Genomic DNA, 22,197 nt, shown 5'->3' with positions numbered 1-22,197 from the left:
AATAGGAGCCTCTCCCAGGCTTCTTCTCCAATCTTCATTATCCCTCTCCTTCATTTTATCTGCTAATAACCCATTCAACTCCAGCCGCCTAATCTGCCCCCCCCCCCCTCCATAATCTATAATTGAATCCTCTCGCACCCCAGAGACCTGCCCCTTTTAACACTAGCACTCCCCGCTACCCTCCCCTAACCCCTCTCCACTGTGCTTACATTGTTGTCACACTAATTTCACAGTTTCTCCAGGCTCACATTTTAATTAGCCCCGCTTGTATCGCTGTGTGAGGGAAGTAAACGAGAGATGTATTTGAACACGAGCGATCACATGGCCGTGTGAGGAGTAGAGACTTATTTCGACCTGACCATGCAAATGCTCTGCATGGTAGTTTCGGGCCCTGGTAGGTTCTATGCTAGCTCCCTTTTAATTGTCTGTGGCACTGAGGCTAAAAAAAGGCTTCTGGTGTTCCTCAGTTGCCTACATCTTTATCAGTTCCCTCAATATTACCTGTGAGGAGATGTGTAGTTTCACACTTGGGTCAAAACCAGATGGCGCCTCATCGGCGAGAACGCGCGTGACATGTTAACTGTTTTGGGTTGGTTTTAAAAATCGATGGGAGGATGGAGGTTTTCGCTGCTCGGCTGAGGCTCTGGTGGGTATTCGGAACCATGCCTGCTTTCCCCCGCTGATCAATCAATCCTCGTCAGCAGGTCAAGTGACTGTAATGTGTCTCTCAGACGGCGTTAGATAAAACAGTCTGTGCCCCCACCTGCCCTGCACCCTTCCATCACTTTCCCACAGTGTCATGAAAGGTACAATGGGGCTATCTGTCAGACACGGTCCCTTTTTTAACGTGTTGACTCAGGCTGTGGGGTGAGACCAGGTATCCAGAAGTCCCAGCTAGTGTGTCAGGAGCAGACTAATATGCTAGACAGCCCTCTCTTTAAACACTAGCAAGGCCACTTGGCTTGAGTCAATAACAGGGTGCATTCTCAGAGCATGGGCAGACCAGCTGGCAAGTGTCTTCACAGACATTTTCAATCTCCTTGTCCCAGTCAGTAATCCCAACATGTTTCAAACTGGCCACCATTGGCCACTCTCATCCACGTCGACGGGGCTGTAGTGGAGTGACTTTTCCCCTTCAGGAGGCTGAAAAGATTTGGCATGGGCCCTCAGATCCTCAGTTGTACAGCTGCACCATCGAGAGCACCTTAACTGGCCGAATCACCGCTTGATATGGCAAATGCACCGCCCTCTAACGCAAAGCGCTACAGAGGGTGTTACGGGCGGATCAGTAAATCACTCCCAGTCATCCAGTACCTCCATCAGGCGGTATCAGAGGAAGGTCTGATACATTGCCAAAGACTTCAGCCATCCAAGCCATAAGGACTGTTCACTCTGCTACTGTCTGGCAAACGGTACTGGTGCATCAACTCTCGGACCAACAGGCTCCATGACTGCTTCTTACTCCAAGCCAGAAGACCGCTAAATAGTTCATTACAGTGCCTTCAAAGTATTCACACCCCCTTGATTTTTTTTAAATATTTTTTTTTGTGCACATTTTGTTAGCCTGAATTTGAAATGGAATAAATCTTGATTATTTTTGTGTGGGGGTACACTGGTCAACACACACTACCTGCTGTTAGTGACATTTTTACAAATGAATTACATTTGGAACGCCGAGTCAATTAGTATTCAATCCCTTTATGGCAAGCCTAAATAAGTTCAGGAGTAAGAATTTGCTTAAGTCACACGTTGCGTGGACTTTTGAATGACTACCATTGTACCCTTCACATACAATTGGTCCCTCAAATAGGCAGTGCGTTTCAAAAACAGATTCAACCACTTAGACCAGGGAGGTGCCTCGCAAATGCCTCGCAAAGAAGGGTACCTGTTAGTAGATGGGTAAAAACAGCAGACATGTAATAACTTCGCTGTGCTCAAAAGGGATATTAAATTACACTTTGGAGGGTGTATCAATACACCCAGTCACTACAAAGATACAGGCGTCCTTCCTAACTCCGTTGCCAGAGAGGGAAGGCAACCGCTCAGGGATTTCACCATGGTGAATTTAGAACAGAGTTTAATAATGGCTGTGATGGGACAAAACCGAGGATGGATCAACATTGTAGTTCCTCCACAATACTAACCTAATTGAGTGAAAAGAACGACTCCTGTACACAATAAAATATTCCAAAACATGCATCCTGTTTGCAACAAGGCACTAAAGTAGTACAACAAAAAAATGTGGCAAAGCAATTCATTTTGTCTTGCATACAAAGTGTTATGTTTTGGACAAATCCGTTACATACATTACTGAGTACCACTCTCCATATGTGACCGACCTCCTTAATTCGGTCTTATGTAGCAAAATTTGAAATTGTGTTAATTACATATGATAAAAGTGGAGACCGAGCTACACAATTGTATATTATACATGGCATTTCAGGAACAATGGGAATATGTCAAGGGGTATTAATACTTTCTGAAGGCACTGTAATTGGTTACCCAGACTATCTGCATTGTGACCCAATCTTGAACTGACTCTGCACACTCGCAAGAGCATATACAGTATAACACTCACACAATACACTGACATGCTCACAAAGTCTCACACTACATACACACACTTTCACACTCATATGCTGCTGCTACTCTTGTGTATTTTACTCATCTATCCTGATGCCTCGTCATTTTACCCTGCCTTTATGTAGATATCTACAGCAAATACCTTGTACACAGTGATATGGTACTGGGACTCCGTATGTATGTACAGTTGAAGTTGGAAGTTTACATGTAGACACCTTAACCAAGTACATTTAAACTCATTTTTTTCACAACTCCTGACATTTAATCCTAGTAAAAATTCCCTTTCTTAGGTCAGTTAGGATCACCACTTATTTTAAGAATGTGAAATGTCAGACTAATATTAGAATTATTTATTTCAGCTTTTCTTTATTTCATGACATTCCCAGTGGGTCAGAAGTTTTACATGCACTCAATTAGCATTGGGTCAAATCTTTTGGATTTGCCTTCCACAAGCTTCCCACAATAAGTTGGGTGAATTTTGGCCCATTCCTCCTGACGGAGATGGTGTAATTGAGTCAGGTTTGTAGGCCTCCTTGCTCGCACATGCTTTTTCAGTTCTCACAAATGTTCTATAGGATTGAGTTCAGTGCTTTGTGATGGCCTCTCCAATACCTTGACTTTTTTTGTCCTTAAGCCATTTTGCCACAACTTTGGAAGTATGCTTGGTGTCATTGTCCATTTGGAAGACCCATTTTTGACCAAGATTTGACTTCCTGACTGATTTTCACACACTTGCTGGCATTCTTTGTCCTCCAAACACGACGAGTTGAGTTTTTACCAAAAAGTTATATTTTGGTTTCATCTGACCATATGACATCCTCCCAATCTTCTTCTGGATCATCCAAATGCTCTCTAGCAAACTTCAGACGGGCCTGGACATGTACTGGCTTAAGCAGGGGGACACGTCTGGCACTGCAGGATTTGAGTCCCTGGCGGCGTAGCGTGTTACTGATGGTAGGCTTTGCCAGCTCTCTGCAGGTCATTCACTAGGTCCCCCCGTGTGGTTCTGGGATTTTTTGCTCACCGTTCTTGTGATCATTTTGACCCCACGGGTGAGATCTTGCGTGGAGCCCCAGATCGAGAGAGATTATCAGTGGTCTTGTATGTCTTCCATTTACTAATAATTACTCCCACAGTTGATTTCTTCAAACCAAGCTGCTTACCTATTGCAGATTCAGTCTTCCCAGCCTGGTGCAGGTCTACAATTTTGTTTCTGGTGTCCTTTGACAGCTCTTTGGTCTTGGCCATAGTGGAGTTTGGAGTGTAAGTGTTTGAGGTTGTGGACAGGTGTCTTTTATACTGATAACAAGTTCAAACAGGTGCCATTAATACATGTAACGAGTGGAGGACAGAGGAGCCTCTTAAAGAAGTTACAGGTCTGTGAGAGCCAGAAATCTTGTTTGTAGGTGACCAAATACTTATTTTCCACCATAATTTGCAAATAAATTCATTAAAAATCCCCCTCATTCACCTGTCATAGGTGAAGTGTACCTATGATGAAAATTACAGGCCTCATCTTTTTAAGTGGGAGAACTTGCAACAATTTGGTGGCTGACTAAATACCCCCCCCCCCCCCCCCACACACTGTATAAACTCCAGTCATACTTTATCAAAAGCATTTTCAAAATCAGCTATGAAAACCAGGCCTGGTGTTCCTGATATTTTATAGTATTATATTGTTTCCATTACTTGTCTTTTAGTATCTCCAATGTATTGTCCATGTAAAAAAAACTGTCTGATAAGTAGGAATAATATCTGACAATATTTTATAAATTCTGTGGCAAGCATTTTTCTAGGATTCTTTGCATCACAACACTGAAGTGTAAGAGGCCTCCAATTCTTTAAATGGACTGGATCTTTATATATACCACTTGGGTCCTGTTTCAGTGAGAATGCCCTTGTGTTCAATAATCTACCATTTTATATAGGAGTTGTTAAAACATGCTAATAATGGTCCTCTGAGTATATAAAAAAAAAAGTTTGGTGTACTTACACTGGCATGCCATCCAGCCCCAGAGTTTTCCCAGCCTTAAAGGCTTTAATTCCATCAAGAAGTTCCTCCTCTGGAATTTGGCCTGCACATGAGTCTTTCTGTACAGATGTTAATTTTACATTATTATTAGGAAAGAAATCCATACAATTAGCTTGGGTTAGTGGAGATGGAGGAGACAAACGAAAACATATCCTTAAAGTACTTCCTCTTTCAAATAACATTCAGTTACTCATGCGTGACTACATTTTTAACAAGTTTCAATACATTTTTTTGTTGTAACATTTCAACTAACACTTTTCCCCCCACAGCCTTATTCTAAAATTGAAATCAATAGCCCATAATGACAAAGTGAAAACTTTTTATTTTTTACAAATGTATTACAAATTAACAGGAACCTTATTTACATAGGTATTCTGACCCTTTCTATGAGACTCAAAATTGAGCTCAGGTGCATTCTGTTTCCATTGAGCATCCCTGATTTTTCTACAACTTGATTGGAAGCCACCTGTGGTAAATTCAATTGATTGGAAATGATTTGGAAAGGCACACACCTGACTATATAAGATCCAACAGTTGACTGTGCATATTAGTGCAAAAATCAAGCCATGAGGTTGAAGGAATTGTCTGTAGAGCTCCGAGACAGGATTGTGCCGAGGCACAGATCTGAGGAATGGTACCAAAATATTTCTGCAGCGTTGAAGGTCCTCAAGAACACAGTGGCCTCTATCATTCTTAAATGGAAGAGGTTTGGAACCAACAAGACTATTCCTAGAGTTGGCTGCCCAGCCAAACTGACCAATTGGGGTAGAAGGGCCTTGGTCAGGGAGTTCACCAAAAACCCAATGGTCACTGAGTTCCTTTGTGGAGATGGGAACCTTCCAGAAGGACAACCATCTCTGCAGCACTCCACAAATCAGGCCCATGACAACCCGCTTGGAGTTTGCCAAATGGCACCTAAAGACTGTCAGACCATGAGAAACTAGTTTCTCTGGTCTGACGAAACCAAGATTGAACTATTTGGCCTGAATGCCAAGCGTCACATCTGGAAGAAACCTGGCACCAGCCCTATAGTGATGCGTGGTATTGGCAGCGTGCTGTGGGGATGTTTTTCAGCAGCAGGGACTGGGAGATTAGTCAGGATTGAGGGAAAGATCAATGGAGCAAAGTACAGAGATCCTTGATGAAAACAACCTGCTCAGTACCTCAGATTGGGGCGAAGGTTCACCTTCCAACAGGACAAAGTAGTAGAGGCTTCGGGACATGTCTCAATGTCCTTGAGTGGCTCAGCCAGAGCCCGGACTTGAATCTGATGGAACATCTCTGGAGAGACCTGAAAATAGTTGTGTAGCGACACACCCATCCAACAGAGCTTGAGAGGATCTGCACAGAAGAATGGGAGAAAGTCTCCAAATACAGGTGTGCCAAGTTTGTAGCTTCATACCCACGAAGACTCCAGGCTGTAATTGCTGCATAAGGTGCTTCAACAAAGTACTGAATAAAGAGTCTGAATACTTATGTAAATATAACTTTTCAGTTTTTTGAGACATTTCTCAACTGTTTTTTTGCTTTGTCAGTTTACTAGTCCTTAACCGTTTTGTCTGTTCTCTCCCTCATAGGTGAAGTCGATCAAAACCGGCTCGGTGTTCTGGTCCATTGGCTGCTGCCTCTCCTACTTCTACATGGTGAGTGTCCGAGCCTTAATTGTTAGTCGGAAACACATAAACAGTGTCATTGATTTACACTAACCTAGCATCCCATCTCTGGGAATTGGAAGTCATGATTACATTAAGATAGCGTTGAGTACGATCGTAGACGCTGCTCGTTACCGCTGCTCGTTACCGCTTTTGACGTGAAAATGGAGTCTGCACCGGCGCGTTAAACCTTTTGGTCGATGGAGAGATAAGAGAAACTGCGCCAACTGCCTCCCAGACAGGTCTCTTTGTGTACGATTGGTGATGTTGAGTGCCTGTAATTATCTTCTGCTTCCAGCATCTTCAGTTAATTCTCCCCTCAGCTCGGGAAGAGACAGATGTCAAATGAAATGGATTATAGACATCCAGCTCCCATCGATCATGTCGGGGCCCAGCATCCAAGCTCCGCAGGAAGAGAGAAGGGGAAAGCCACAAGCCACTAATGACCACATTTGAAAAGAGATCAGAGCGGGGAGATTTTCTACAGCGAGAAACAACACCAATTTTATAAGCCCCTCTTGTTCTCTCGCTCCTCAAAGATCTGGAGTGAGACTATTTCGACCTTCCCCTCCATACGGTTCTGAGTAGAGGGTGTACAGCTACGACCGGAAGTAACTTTTTTTTGTAGCTTGTTAAAATCATTAAAATGGCAGGCTAGGAAAAGATTTACGGTTACGGTAAGCTAAAATGCTATCATGACCTTTTACAAAAATGTACTTCCGGTTGTAGGTGTACTCCCTCTAGTCACAACCCCGCTCTACCCTCCCACCAACAGGATGTGTTGGTGACCCGACAAGCCCGGATCACCTTTGTCACACTCTCACTACCCTCTTGGGCCCCATACTTAACTAGCGAACCGGAACCGGACCCAGAAGAGGGTCAATACGGACCGTGGCTTCAACACCTGGTATCATATAAACAGAAGACGTGGAACAATACGTATAATTGCAAAAAATGAGCTTTTAAAACAGCAAATTGTCTGCTTAATGTGTTCAACTGTGTGAAATCTGGCTTTAAAACTAACATTTTCCCTCCGCCAACAAGAGGGGTGTGAACAGTTTCGGGGGTGGGGGTTTGTTAGAACGCCAATTTTTAAATGACATTATCCATCTGGACCTTTGCCACCTTGGAAATTTGTGTGACCCGACCTTTTCAAATAATACTTGATAGTAGTACCAAGCTGCAATATCTACCCCCTCCATCGTTTCTCCCCTCCCACTGTTGATTTTAAGGATACTCACTCACCCATGAGGCTTAATTGAACATGACACATTTGCAATGCCCAGTGAAAAATTCCCTGCTCAGCTCTGTCATCAGGCCAGGTAGGGAGAGGGGAAGCTCTGTTGAGACGCCATGATGGACAAGACCTGCGAAAACCCCTACTGTGAGAGCTGCGTGACGTTCCCTCTCATGTCTCCCGGGAGAGATCGTGTTTTCCCTAAGTTCCTGTGACGACTGCCTCCTACCCTGCCAGAACCTCCCTTTCTCCCTCCCCCAACCACGAGCATCATGTGAGCACTTATGAAGTTCTTTTCACTCATAAAGTATTTATGAGGCATTCTCAGCAGCACAACTCAGCTCTTCAGGTGATTGTAAGACGTACTGCTTTCTGGAGGTTATTATTAGAAGTCGAGCGATAAAATCACAACTCAAGGCCCCTTTTCTATACAGTGAAGAAACCTATGCAGAGCTTTGCAGTGGTTCACCTACCTACCCGGGCCCCACCTGACTTTCAACAAAACAACTTTCTCCCACAAATAATATTCTTTCTCAGTTGAGACTCCAGTACCAGCTTATATCCTTCACTCATGTCATCTGATACCCCCTTAGGTGACCAACAGCATCTCAGGTTATTCTGTTTCCCGCATTCTACCCCCCGCAGAGGTCCCTGAGCCTCTTTATGCCGCCTTCTGAGGCAATCGAATTTAGCCCCGTAGCAAGACCCCTATGCCCTTTTATCACTGCAATACCCTCCGTCCCCCTATGCTGCTTGATAGAAATAAGACCAGTGGAGCGTGAGTAAAGGGGAATGGCTAAAGTCAAATGGTGTCTGGTTCTTTGCTGACCCCATTATGACAGCAGTAAGACCTGTCCATTAGGGTCACAGGGCAAAATGCTACCTTGAGATGCACTTGTTGTAGTACACATACTAACAGGTTAGCGTTGGGCCCATAGGAAGCCCTAACATAGTGTAACAGCCCTTCCTCCTCGTTGTATTGTAACAAACTGCTCGTCCACCTGGTTGTATTGTAACATACAGAGAAAGTTATTCCTCATTGTATTGTAAGGGACTCTTCTCGAAGGACAACTGTCAGAACATCCAAATCCTGTCAGAACATGGCATGAAAGCCTTACAAGGATGTCACTCAGATGTTTCAATACACCCAGATGATATGAGGATGTGGCTTATTTAATTAGGGAATCTACTAACCACTATCTCCAGCTTACAACATTCCTGATGGTAACTATTGCCAGAAATAAATATTCTTAACTCAAAGCCGGAGTAAGAAGGGGATTTCTTGAAATACATTAAGCAGGATGCATAGGGGCCTAACCAGATTTTTGATTGAGGCCTTTTTTGTGATAAGTGACGTTTCCAGCTAAAAGTTGAGCTATATCGATAAGTACATTATAAACTCAGTAAAAAGAAACGTCCCTTTTTCAGGACCCTGTCTTTCAAAGATAATTTGTAATAATCCAAATAACTTCACAGATCTTCATTGTAAAGGGTTTGAACACTGTTTCCCATGCTTGTTCAATGAACCATAAACAATTCATGAACATACACCTGTGGAACGGTCATTAAGACACTAACAACTTACAGACTGTAGGCAATTAAGGTCACAGTTGTGAGAAGTTAGGACCCTAAAGAGGCCTTTCTACTGACTCTGAAAAACACGAAAAGAAAGATGACCAGGGTCTCTGCTCATCTGTGTGAACAAGCCTTAGGCATGCTGCAAGGAGGCATGAGGACTGCAGATGTGGCCAGGGCAATAAATTGCAATGTCCGTACTGTGAGACGCCTAAGACAGCGCTACAGAGAGACAGGATGGACAGCTGATCTTCCTCGCAGTGGCAGACCACGTGTAACAACACCTGCACAGGATCGGTACATCCGAACATCACACTTGCGGGACAGGTACAGGATGGCAACAACTGCCCGAGTTACACTAGGAACGCACAATCTCTCCATCAGTGCTCAGACTGTCTGCAATAGGCTGAGAGAGGCTGGACTGAGGGTTTGTAGGCCTGTTGTAAGGCAGACATCACTGGCAACAACGTTGCCTATGGGTACAAACCCGCTGTCGCTGGACCAGACAGGACTGGCAAAAAGTGCTCTTCGCTGACTAGTTGCAATTTTGTCTCACCAGGGGTGATGGTCGGATTTGCGTTTATCGTCGAAGGAATGAGCGTTACATCGAAGCCTGTACTCTGGAGCGGGATTGATTTGGAGGTGGAGGGTCCGTCATGGTCTGGGGGAGTGTGCCACAGCATCATCGGACTGAGCTTGTTGTCATAACAGGCAATCTCAACGCTGTGCATTACAGGGAAGACATCATCCTCCCTCATGTGGTACCCTTCCTGCAGGCTCATCCTGACATGACCCTCCGCATGACAATGCCACCAGCCATACTGCTTGCTCTTGTGTGTGATTTCCTGCAAGACAGGAATGTCAGTGTTCTGCCATGGCCAGTGAAGAGCCCGGATCTCAATCCCATTGAGCACGTCTGGGACCTGTTGCAGGTGCCTTGGTTGAAGTGTGGGTCAACATCTCACAGCAAGAACTGGCAAATGTGGTGCAGTCCATGAGGAGGAGATGCACTTGATGCAGCTGTTGGGCACACCAGATACTTACTTTTGATTTGACCCCCCTAAGTTCAGGGACACAATTGTCACATGTCTGTGGAACTTGTTCAGTTTGTCTGAAATTTATGTTCATACAAATATTTACGTTTTTGTTTGCTGAAAATATTTCCAGTTGACAGTGCGGAAGTTTAGTTTTTGCTGAGTTTATTTACTCTAACAGGCATATTGATAGTGTATGCACCAGCTCTTTCAGCTACCTCAGTCTCTTAACTTTGTGGCGCACCGATCCCTTTAGCGGGATCATTTCCGTCAACATCCGCTGAATTGCAAAGCCTCAAATTCAATTACAAAAAATAGTTATATTACTAAGTGCAATATACGAAAACACAGCTTATCTTGTTATTAATCCACCTGGCGTGTCAGATTTCTTTTTTAAATAAGCTTTTTGGCAAAAGCAAACCAAGCGTTTATGTAAGGACATCTCTCTCAGCAGACAAAACATTACAAACAGCTAGCAGCAAAGTAGATTGGTCAGAAGAGCAATAAAATGAATCGCTTACTTTTGATGATCTTCTGATATTTGCACTCACGAGACTCCCAGTTACACAAATGTTACTTTTGTTCCATAAAGATTATTTTTATATTTTTATAAGATTATAATACCTCAATTTGGTTGGTGCATTATGTTCAGAAATCCACAGGCTCGAGGGGTCACGACGGGGCAAATTCCAAATAGTATCCGTTAAGTTCGTAGAAACATGTCAGTTTAAAAAAAAATATATCCTCAGGTTGTTTTTACAATAACTAATTGATCATATTTAGACCGTAGCTTTTTCAATAGGAGAGAGGGAGAGAAAATGTCTGCTCCAAGCTGCTCGTGCATGTAAAACTCTGGCACCCAGCCATCCACTGACGCGATGTGATATTTCTCGCTAATTTTTCAGAATAAAAGCCTGAAACTGTCTAAAGACTGTTCGGACCATGTGGAAGCCATAGGAAAAGGAGCCTGGTTGATATACCTTTAAATGGAGGGAAGGCATGCAATGGAACAGGGAGCTTTCAAAATAGAAGGCACTTTTTGGATTTTCCTCAGGTTTTCCCCTGCAATATCAGTTCTGTTATACTCACAGACAATATTTTGACAGTTTTGGAAACTTTAGAGTTTTCTATCCTAATCTGACAATTATATGCACATTCTGGGCCTGAAGTTTCATTTGGGTATGTTTTTCATCCCAACATCAAAATACTGCCCCCTACACTCAAGAGGTTAACATACTTTGTTTTGGTAGTAAACAAGATATTTTGTGCTTGGTGGTGCAGAGATTTCAGTCGGAGTGAAGAGTTGGTTCAAGCTTTGTGTTCGATATGGCTCGGTGACTCCAGAAGATTGCTGCTTATTCAACCCTCAAAATCATGTGGGGGCAGTAACACACACACACACACACACACACACACACACACACACACACACACACAACGGTGAGGTCATTAGCAGTACATGTGTGAGATGTTTGGTCAAATTACACTTTGTGGCCGGGAGGCTGCGTCAAGCGACATTTATACTAACCTCACTCTCTCCTCACTGATACCCCCCCCCCCCCCCCCCCCCCCCCAGCAGTCCCTCTGCGTCAGCGTTGTTTTCAATTAACAACCTCTTCTCTCACAGAGAACCACTGCGGCTGTGTCAACACAGAAAAGTAGCTCAAAATGGGAGTCTTCTCCGTATTCATTCAGGTTAGGCTTCAACTGCACCTAATTTAGCTCTCACCATCTGAAGCTAAAGATGTAAATGGCTGAAAAGATAATTTCGCTTAACCACTCCTGAACAAACTTGAGTCCCCCCGCAATTAGCAGTAATTGCAAAACATATTTTTATCATAGATGAGGGATTTGTGGATGAAATGTGTGATTGTGTGGCTAAGCAGGTGTGAGTATTTTCCCCCTCCGACTGCTCTGCACATCCTACATACTGGAGTTGATGGTTTATTGTAGAGTATTTTATAGGCCCCTCGTTTCACGTCAGACAAAGTGTCGACGCATCATTTCATGGAGCTTTTAAAGTTATTGATGCATTTTTATTTTGCGGTCATAGTGTTTAAACATGATTGCATTGGTTTTCTATTGGTCCACTGCGTATTCCCATGCATTCCTGGTGGCGTGCGAGTGTGTTTTGCTGATGGCTGTGTTTGTTGCAGGTGTCAGCATGGGGAGGATACGTCTTCATCATCAACCTGATCCCGCTGCATGTCTTTGTGCTGCTGCTCATGCAGCGCTACAGCAGGAGGGTCTACATCGGTGAGTGACCACAAAACACTTTCATCTGCCAAAGAGATGTGATCATAACCCCCCTCCTACACTGAGTGTACAAAACCATTAAGAACATTTACATGAACTGACCAGGTGAATCCAGGCGAAGTTCCCTTATTGATGTCACTTGTTTAAATTCACTTCGATCAGTGGTTCCCAAACTTTTTATAGTCCCGTACCCCTTCAAACGTTCAACCTCCAGCTGCGTACCCCCCTTTAGCACCAGGGTCAGAGCACTTTCAAATGTTTTTATTTTTTTTGTAGCCATCACTGTAAGCCTGCCACACACACCATACAATAAATGTATTAAACATAAGAATGAGTGAGTTTGTCACAACCCGGCTTGTGGGAAGTGACAGAGCTCTTTATAGAACCAGGGCACAAATAATAATAATCATCAATAATTTACCTCTTAACCGTCTTACATATAAAACCTGATTTGTTCATCGAAAATGGGGAATAACTCACCACAGGTTAATGAGGTGGTGCTTGAAAGGATGCACATAATTGCAATGTTGTATTGGAGAGTCTCCGTCTTAAATATTTTTCCAGTCTGTGCCTGTATTTAGTTTTCATACTAGTGAAGGCTGAGAATCCACTCTCACATAGGTACGTGGTTGCAATAGGCATCAGTGTCTTAACAGTGCGATTTGCCAAGGCAGGATATTCAGATCCCAGCCCAATCCAGAAATCTGGCGGTGGCTTCTGATTTAAATTAAATTTTAACAGAACCGCTTGTTGCAATTTCGATGAGGCTCTCTTGTTCAGATATCGGTAAGTGGACTGGAGGCAGGGCATGAAAGGGATAACGAATCTAGCTGTTTGTCATCCGTTTCGGGAAAGTACCTGCATAATTGCGCACCCAACTCAGGTGCTTCGCTATATTACATTTGACATTCTGTAAGCTTGAGTTAATTTGCACACAAAAAAAATCCTACAATGATGGACAGACCTGTGTTGTCCTTGCTAATGCAGACATAGAGCTCCAACTTCTTTAATCATAGACTCAATTTTGTCCTGCACATTGAATATAGTTGCGGAGAGTCCCTGTAATCCTCGATTCAGATCGTTCAGGCAAGGGGGAGGGGTATCATCCAGATAGGCCAGTCGTGTGAGAAACTCATCATGAAAGTGGTCAAACAAGTGTAAATGATGGTCAGCAAAAACTTTAAGCTCGTTACTCAATTCCAAAAAACATGTCCATACATTGCCCCTTGATAACCAGCATGTCGTTAAAGTGTTACATGGTCGCTGTCCATATCATTGCATAGTGCAGAAAATGCACGAGCGTTCAGGGGCCTTGCTTTAACAAAGTGACTCATTTTCACTGTAGTGTCCAAAACGTCTTTCAAGCTGTCAGGCATTCCCTTGGCAGCAAGAGCCTCTCGGACGCTGCAGTGTACCCAAGTGGCGTCGGGAGCAACTGCTTGCATGCGCATTACCACTCCACCATGTCTCAGTCTTTTGCGCCATCAGTACAAATACCAACATGAGCAGCAGCTGCGTTTCGCTACATACGAAACGGTCCGTTAATGGAATTCCCGCAAGAGTAACGGTTAATGTGATTGGATGTCAATTATTTGACTAGGCTACCTGTATTTGACATTGTTGTTTCGTTGAACACTAGATGGTTCAATTGTTTTTGACAGTGAAATGAGGCTACTCAGACGAGGAAAAAACATCATTATATATATATACACCAGGTATTCCCAAACCGGGGTACACATTTCCAAACAGTCCATTTAAATGTTCCATCAGGGCTATATATATATATAGCCCTGATGGAACATTTAAATGGACTGTTTGGAAATGTGAATCACATGTTTGTTTGGAGTACCCCCCCACGGCATTACGCGTACCCCGGTTTGGGAATACCTGGTGTAGATGGAGAGGGGTTAAAGAAGGATTTTTAAGCCTTGAGACATGGAGCGTATTTGTGCCATTCGGAGGGTGAATGGGCAAGAAAATATTTGAGTGCCTTTGGACGGGGTATGGTAGTGGGTGCCAGGTGAACCGGTTTGAGTTTGTAAAGAACTGCAACGCTCTTGGGTTTTTCACGCTCAACAGTTTCCCGTGTGTATCAAGGATAGTCCATCACCCAAAGGACATCCAGCCAATTTGACACCACTGTGGGAAGTATTGGAGTCAACATGGGCCAGCATACCCGTGGAATGCTTTCAACACCTTGTTGAGTCCATGGCCTGAGGGCAAAGGGGGGTGGAAATCGATATTAGGAAGGTATTCCTGATGTTTTGTACATGCACAAGGTTTGCGATCAGATAAACTATCTGCTAAAGAGATGTGACCCCACACACCTGTTTTCCTCAAAACAGCCACAAATACTTGTTTGCTCTCCTGAATGTGACTGAGAACTGAGTTTAATTATGAATTTGACTGCGTATATCTTACTGTAAATTGCTTCTATTTCTGAGTAAAGCAAAGATCAAAAGAACCAGACTTATTTTCGTCCTTGAGGCTCACACAGAACACATCACATCATTGTCAGACAGGCAGAAATGCTGCAGCGTCGTAGGCAGTACATATTTAGCTAAGCTGAAGGAACAGCAGGCTAGGTGGGTTAAGATAAATGGTTTAGCATCAAGCATCGTTTACACTTGATTATATATATTACTCAAGGTAAACAGTACCCTGTAATTGGGTGCTTTGAAAATAAATGACGTCCCTATTTAAAATTTAGGGCATTGCCCCCTGCTATACGCAATCTCTTTGCATTTTCCTCAAAGGATATTGGCAGTGCCTTTGTACCCTTCCACAAGAACCATTTGTTAATGCAGAACATTTTCTCCATTAAAAAAAAAAATTTGTTCTGAAATATTTATGCTTCGCAGAAGCTGTCAACTTCAAGCACCCTTTAGATTAGGGCTTTGCGTTGATTTTCAAGCAGCCATCTTGTGTAAGTCCTTGCTTCACAACCATCTCGTTTTGATCTAGTTTGAACCTTTCTCCTTCGTTATACCATAGAGAAAGCTCTTCTAAAAAAACGAGATGCCTCATTGGCATCGGCGCTGGCACAATGAGTCCTTGAACAAAAGTGCATTGTCAGTCTTACTCACAACTCTAATTCACACAGTTCATCTCTTACCTCCATCAGTCAACAGGCAAAAATGAATCAGAGTCAAGAGTGCTCAGGGCTCGCCAGTCACTTCAAAAGCCCCAGTGTTCAGAAAAGTGTGAAATCTTAATTAGGGCACATGCCTTAGGATCAGATCAGCTACAAAGGTGGGAGTTCTGCAGTTTTACTGCACTGTCGGCTCACGTTAGGCTCCCCCCGCACTTTTCTTTGCCCACTTCTATGTTCTCAGTAAATTTCTCCAGATGAGGCGTTAGTATTTAATCCCACTCAGTCTCAATGCACATTAAATACCTCTAAAGAGAGAAGGCGCTTTTCCTTAACAACCCAAACTGAAGTGAGATTGTTTTTTTTTGAATGGGACCGTATCTGTGTTCAACTTGTTTGTTTGATCTCATCTCCCTCTTTCTGTTTCTCTCTTTCAGCTTATAGCACTTTCTACATCGTGGGCCTGGTGCTATCCATGCAGATCCCCTTTGTGGGCTTCCAGCCAATTCGAACCAGTGAGCACATGGCTGCAGCAGGTAAGCCCCTCCCCCACCCACCCGCTTTTAGTCTACTGGGCGCTCTTCACGACACGACTCGCTATGAGACGCAAACCGCTCTATTAATTTATTTTTATTTAACCAGGTATGACCTCGTTGAGAAAAAAACAAAAAAAAAACATTTCCAACAGAGACCTTGGGCCATGACCAAGCAGTTGTTCTCTTGTATTGGCAGTGCCTTTGTATCATTTCGTTGCAGTTTGTGTTCCCGTCTCGCCAACGGTCCCAGCTGGTGAACCGAAAGTAACTTTATTTTGACTGAAACACTCCACTATTACCACAAATTCACCAAAGCAGCAAAGAGTTAGCCTCTTACTCTCTGGGTTTACTAATATGCTACACGGGGTTTTATTTTTGCATTTTAATTTCAGAAAATGTCCCTATAGCTGGCGCTAATAGTGGATTGATAACAACAGACGACTATCACAACACTGGCGGGTAAAGTAATAAGTAAACCGTGAAACGCCATCATTCCACTATTAGCACCAGCTATATTATGGACATTTTTCTCTAATTACAATGAACAAATAAAATGATTATGTGTTGCACTTTAAAACCAGAGAGGAAGAGATTAACTTCATGATACTTTGGTGTATTTGCGAGGCGACAAGACATTGCGATGTACAGATTTCCAAAACATATGTGCACGGTTCTTTCTGCCTGCCCCTTTTCCCCCCTCATGCTCGCTTGCCTGGTCTTTCTCCTCACTAATGACAAGAGTGTGTTCCGTCCCTCGGTCTGTTGCGTGTAGAATATGCTAGCATACACATTGATGATAGGCCCTGCTTTACTGAAGCTACAGCTTTTGATTGCCGATAGATAGGCCTAGTGCACGGTTCTGCCTGGTGGCCGACCTGCCTATACTGTGCCCCTATCAGTCTCGTCTGTTAAAAAAATACTGAATCGGAGGAGTTGAGGAGTCGATTCTGCGTGCTTTTAGAAAAGGGAGTCGAGTAATCAGTTATTTTGGAACAAAGTCTTGGAAAAATGGCAGAGAAAGTCTAGCGACAGCAGCGACGTCCTGTATGGAAGACGTGTGATTAGATGGTGAAATGCTAACTTTGTGGAGGTGGAATTTAGGTACCACATTGGTAGTACAGGTGCAATGCTTAATCATCTGAAAGGGACGCACCATGCGATCCCAAACTGTTGCTGGCAGCAGTGCAACAGAATTGTGAATTAATGTTTCATTTTATGCATTTGTCTTATCGTTTAATTTGTCACATCACTAGTAACAAGATTATGTACCTCTAAAGCATACATTTTATGTTCCTCTTAGTCTAACGTAGCTTCAGTCTGATTTCTGAAGTGGTGATTGTTATGCGGGTGACCGGGGCAGGACAGCACGGCAGCGACGTGGGCTTTGAGGAATGGAAAGCACTGTCACTCTCTCAAAGGTCTGGGCGTGTTTTGCTTCGGGCAGCAGCTGCTCGCAACATCTGGCGGTGTCTACAGCGACAGCCAGCGTGACGGGGACAGGAAGGGAAGAATAAAGCATCAGAGCGATGGGCTTTTTTACATTGTTCTGGTGGAGTTGTGACCTTGGAATGCTGGGGGGGGGGGTTTGTACATTGGAAGTGAGCCTCTGTTTTGCCTGTGAAACTAGGGCTTTGTTTAATTAGCATGAAGTTCCACAAGAGAGCGACATCCGGTAACAGAACAGAGATCCCATTTCAGTCTTAACAGTTCCTGCTATTCCGATATGTTGTGTTATTTGCAGCATCAGTGTGTAAGCACATCTATAGTAAGACAACCGTCAAACCTGCTCGCATGAGACCCAAATGGTTAAGGTTGTTGTAATGCTGTGCTAACTCTGACATTCTGTGATTGCAGGCGTGTTTGCACTGCTCCAGGCATATGCGTTGCTGCAGTACCTGAAGGACAGGCTCACCAAGCAGGAGTTCCAGACCCTGTTCTTCCTGGGGGTGTCGCTAGCTGCTGGGGTGGTGTTCCTCACCGTCATCTATCTCACCTACACCGGTGAGTTCCTATGCCATTACACATGCAAGTGACTTACAGAGCAGCATGTCCTCCTATACCACATTGCCTTCAGAAAGTATTCAGACTTGTTCCACTTTTTGTTGTTACAGTCTGAATTCAAAATGAATTAACTCTGGGGGGTTTTCTCACCCATCTACACACAAAGTGAAAATATGTTTTTAGATATTTTTTTTGCAAATGTATTACATTTAAATACAGATATTTACATAAGCTATCACACTCCTGAGTCAATACATGTTAGACTCACCTTTTGGCAGTGATTGCAGTTGAGTCTTTCTGTGTAAGGGCTTTGCACACCTGGATTGTAATAAATTTGTACATTATTCTTCAAGCTCTGTCAAGTTGGTTGTTGATCATTGCTAGACAATCATTTTCAAGTCTTGCCATAAATGTTCAAGCCGATTTATAAGTCAAAACTAACTAGGCCACTCGAACATTCAATGTAGTTTTGGTAAGTAACTCCAGTGTAGATTTAGCCTTGTGTTTTAGGTTCATTTCCTGCTGAAAGGTGAATTTGTCTGCTGGTGTCTTTTGGAAAGCAGGCTGAGCCAGGTTTTCCTCTAGGATGTTGCCTGTGCTTAGCGCTGTTTCTTTTTATAAAAAAAAAAAACTAGTCCTTGCAGGTGACAAGCATACCCATAACATGATGCAGCCACTATTATGCTTGAAAATATGAAGTGTGGTACTCCATGTTGGATTTGTCTGAAACATAACGTTTTGTATTCAGGACATGAAGTACATTTCTTCAATACATTTTTGGGGAGTTTTACTTTATAATGCCTTACTTGCAAAAAGGAAACCTTTTTATTTAATTAGGCAAGTCCTACATGATTTGGAATATCTGTATTCTGTACAAGCTTCCTTTTATCACTCAGGTTAGTATTGTGGAGTAACTACAATGTTGATCCATCCTCAGTTTTCTCCTATCACAGCCATTATTAATTAAAACTCTGTTTTAAATTCATCATTGGCCTCGTGAGGAAATCCCTGAGCGGATTTCTTCCTTTCCGACAACTGAGTTAAGAAGGACCCCTGTATCTTTGTAGTGACTGGGTGTATTGATACACCATCCAAAGTGTAATTAATAAATTCAGCATGCTCAAAGGCATATTCTGTCAGTTTAAATATATATATTTTTTTACCCATCTACTAATAGGTACCCTTTGCGAGGCATTGGAAAACCTCCCTGGTCTTTGTGGTTGAATCTGTGTTTGAAATTCACTGCTCGACTGAGGGACTTTATAATTATATGTGTGGGGTACAGAGATGAGGTAGTCATTCAAAGCCTGTTAAACACTTGTTACACACAGTGAGTCCATGCAATTTATTATTTGACTTAAGCACATTTTTACGCCTGAACTTTAGGCTTGCCTTAACAAAGGGGTTGAATACGTATTGACCCCAGGCATTTCAGCTTTAAATGTTTAGTTAATTTGGAAACAGTTCTAAACATAATTCCACTTTGAAAGGAAGAGATATTGTGTGTAGGCCAGTGACACTAAATTTAAATGTAATTCATTTTAAATTCAGGCTGGAACACCAAAAAAGGTGGAAAAAGTTAAGGGGCTGTAAATACTTTCTGAAGGCACTGTAGTTAGTTACACGTACACCTGACTTCCTCAATATATACTGTAGTATCAGGTATATACAGGTGAGTCCCTATACCCCAACATTGCACATACACCTTGCTTTCATAACCAAATCCTCATATACCATATACATACACCTGACCTACAAGTTCCAGTCCTTGTATACCATATAGTAACATACACTACGTGACCAAAAGTATGTGGACGCCTGCTTGCCAAACATCTCATTCCACATGGGCATTAACAGGAAGTTGCTCCCACTCTTCTGGGAAGGCTTTCCACTAGATGTCGGAACATTGATGTGGAGACTTGCTTCCATTCAGCCACAAGAACATTAGTGAGGTCTGGCACTGATGTTGGCTGATTAGACTTGGCTTGCAGGTGTTCCAATTCATCCCGACAGTGTTCGATGGGGTTGAGGTCAGGACTCTGTGCAGGTCAGTCAAGTTTTTCCACACCGATCTCAACAAACCATTCCTGTATGGACCTCACTTTGTGCATGGGGGCATTTTCATGCTGAAACAGGAAAGGACCTGCACCAAAGTTGGAAGCACAGAATCATCTAGAATGTCATTGTATGGTGTAGCGTTAATATTTCCTTTCACTGGATCGAAGGGGCTTAGCCCGAACCATGGAAAAACAGTCCCAGACCATTATTCCTCCTCATCCACCAAACTTTACAGTTGGCACTATGCATTAGGGCAGGTAGTGTTCTCCTGGCATCCGCCAAACCCAGATTCAGTCGTCAGACTGCCAGATGGTGAAGTGTGATTCATCACTCCAGAGAAAGCGTTTCTACTGCTCAAGATGGCAGCGAGCTAGCTTTACACTACTCCATGGCATTGCGCATGGCGACCTTAGGCTTGTGTGCGGCTGCTCTGCCGTGGAAACCCATTTCATGAAGCTCCAGACGAGCAGTTCTTGTGCCGAAGTTGCTTCCGGTATCAGTCTGGAACTCTGAGTGTTGCAACCGAGGTCAGACTATTTTTATACTCTATGCGCTTCAGCACTCTGCGGTCCCGTTCTGTGAGTTTGTGGCCGACCACTTCGCGGCTGAGCCGTGGTTTCGCCTAGACGTTTCCCCTTCACAATAACAGCACTTCCAGTTGACCGGAGGCAGCTCTAGCAGGGCATAAATTTGACGAACTGACTTGTTGGAAAGGTGGCATCCTATGCCTGTGCCATGTTGAAAGTCACTGGGCGCTTCAGTAAGGCCATTCTACTGACAATGTTTGTCTATGGAGATTGCATGGATGTGTGCTCGATTTTTATACAGCTGACTCCAACGGGTGTGGCTGAAATAGCCGAATCCACAAATTTGAAGGGGTGTCTCACATACTTTTGTATACAGTGTACATGTAGATCAGGTGTACCACAGGTGTGTCTGTTACTCATACACCTGACTATCACAAACAGGTCCCCGCATCCTGTATAGTTGCACATGCCTGTGTACATGTAGATCAGGTATAAACAACTAACACGTACAACTACACAAGCTAGTCCTCATACCATAATAGCGAAGTGTTTTTATCTCTGTTTCACATTTAGCTTGTACTGTTGAGTGCCTTTGTTACTCATGTCCCTTGCCCAATAAACATATTGCTAACTTTCCGCTGGTCAACATTCCACTCGAGTCCCGACCCACATATGTATATGCCCTACTACTGAACAGATACCTGACCCACTAAAACAGGGCGATTTTTAATTCTGGTCCTGAGGGGCTAAAATGTATTATTGGTTCTCTACCTCGTAGTTAATTGCGCTTATTGAGTGTCCCAGGATGGAATCGGTCCCTGGTTAGAATGGATGATAGTGAAAACCTGAAGCGTTTCGGGAACTTGAGGACCATAATTGAATGGCCCTACACCCAAGGGCCTCTATTCACTTTGTCATTATAGTTGTACACTATGCAAACTGTCTCATACTGTCAGACACCCACCAGTTTCAACCATATGCTAAAAAAGTCTGCGTCATAACCAATGTGTGTGTTCAAGTTCCCCAGTCCTGTGTATTGATTGTTTGTTCATTTAGGTTACATCGCTCCGTGGAGTGGGCGATTCTACTCTCTGTGGGACACCGGGTAAGCACGGCTAACCTTTCCTATCGACGAAACAGTTGTTGAATTGAACGTGTGTGCGTGTCTGCGAAAGGGCTTACGCCATCCATAGTCTCAAAGGAAATGCTAGCATTGTCTTTTTCTTCCCAAACACACTTAGGCTACATTCTGTACATGAACTGCAGCGTGTCTGATTTCTGCATTAAGCAATGATAAATTTGCTGACCGCAGCGCTCTAGCTCTCCGTTTCCGTTCCCTTTTTTGAGGTGGTTTTTTGAATCTTCATATTCCCTGAATTACCAGATGTTTGTCTCCTCTATTCTCCGCCCCCCCCAGCTACGCTAAGATCCATATCCCCATCATTGCGTCGGTGTCGGAGCACCAACCCACCACCTGGGTGTCATTCTTCTTCGACCTCCACATCCTGGTCTGCACCTTCCCAGCAGGCCTCTGGTTCTGCATCAAGAATGTCAACGACGAGCGCGTCTTCGGTAAACCGGGGCTCGTTAAAACACACAGATACTCAACATGCAT

General features: G+C 43.5%; 1 pseudogene; it reads left to right on the top strand.

The window, feature by feature from the left end:
• The window catches only part of LOC115131752 (dolichyl-diphosphooligosaccharide--protein glycosyltransferase subunit STT3B-like), an 84,532-nt pseudogene that overhangs the window by 52,698 nt on the left and 9,637 nt on the right, over positions 1 to 22,197 (top strand).

This window comes from Oncorhynchus nerka, linkage group LG7 (assembly GCF_034236695.1).
Source record: "Oncorhynchus nerka isolate Pitt River linkage group LG7, Oner_Uvic_2.0, whole genome shotgun sequence".
Classification (NCBI taxonomy): Eukaryota; Metazoa; Chordata; class Actinopteri; order Salmoniformes; family Salmonidae; genus Oncorhynchus; species Oncorhynchus nerka.
Note: the sequence above shows the minus strand (reverse complement) of the source record. Positions and strands in the feature narration are given on the sequence as shown.